This window comes from Arachis duranensis, chromosome 4, assembly GCF_000817695.3.
Source record: "Arachis duranensis cultivar V14167 chromosome 4, aradu.V14167.gnm2.J7QH, whole genome shotgun sequence".
NCBI lineage: Eukaryota > Viridiplantae > Streptophyta > Magnoliopsida > Fabales > Fabaceae > Arachis > Arachis duranensis.
Window position 1 is genome coordinate 55222149 of NC_029775.3, and position 1012 is coordinate 55223160.

At 43.1% G+C, this 1012-nt stretch overlaps 1 non-coding gene across 1 annotated transcript; it reads right to left on the minus strand.

Annotated features, from left to right (window-relative positions):
• Positions 1 to 533: 533 nt before the first annotated feature.
• On the minus strand, positions 534 to 641 carry LOC127747105 (small nucleolar RNA R71). The gene has a single exon (XR_008008908.1). It is a non-coding gene; the product is annotated as a small nucleolar RNA R71 (small nucleolar RNA).
• Positions 642 to 1012: the final 371 nt, after the last annotated feature.

Genomic DNA, 1012 nt, shown 5'->3' on the forward strand with positions numbered 1-1012 from the left:
CCCCTTGGAGATTAAGAAGGTAGGCAAGAGGAAAAAGGATTATTGGTGCTGATGAAGAGGAAGAGTACTTCGAACCCAACATGGAAGAGAATTTGGAGAACAATCATGAAGAAAAGGCTCATAATCATGCCAGAGAAGGCCATGCAAATCGGGCTGGGCAAGAAAGGAGGGTCTTAGGATCCTATATCAATCCTAATCCAGGAAACTGCGGAAGCAGCATTCAGAAGCCCACCATACATGCCAACAATTTCGAGCTAAAACCTTAGCTCATCACCCTGGTGCAGAATAATTGTTCATTTGGAGGAGGTGCTCAAGAAGATCCTAATCAACACTTGACCACCTTCTTGAGGATTTGTGACACAGTGAAGTCCAATGGAGTCCACCTGGATGTCTATAGGCTGCTCTTGTTCCCTTTTTCACTAAGGGACAAGGCATCCAAATGGCTTGAATCCTTCCCAAAGGAAAGCTTAACTAATTGGGAAGAAGTGGTGAACAAGTTTTTAGCAAGATTTTATCCTCCTCAAAGGATCAATAGGCTAAGAACTGAGGTGCAGACTTTTAGACAACAAGATTGTGAGACACTTTATGAAGCATGGGAGAGATTCAAAGACTTGACAAAGAGATGCCCACCAGAGATGTTTAATGAGTGGGTTCAACTTCACATCTTCTATGAAGGTATTTCCTATGAGTCAAAGAAGGCTGTGGATCATTCATCAGGAGGCTCTTTAAACAAGAAGAAAACCATTGAAGAAGCCATAGATGTCATTGAAATAGTTGCTGAGAATGACTACTTCTATGCCTCCGAAAGAAGCAACACTAGAGGAGTAATGGAGCTGAACCACATGGATACACTGTTAGCCCAAAACAAGATGATCACCAAGCAGTTAGCAGATCTTACCAAGAAGGTGGAAGAGAACCAAGTTGCAGCAGCCATCACCTTATCACCAACTCAAGAAGGAGTAAACATAGGAGAAGAAGGTGACTGGGAGCAAGCCAACTATGTGGGAAACTC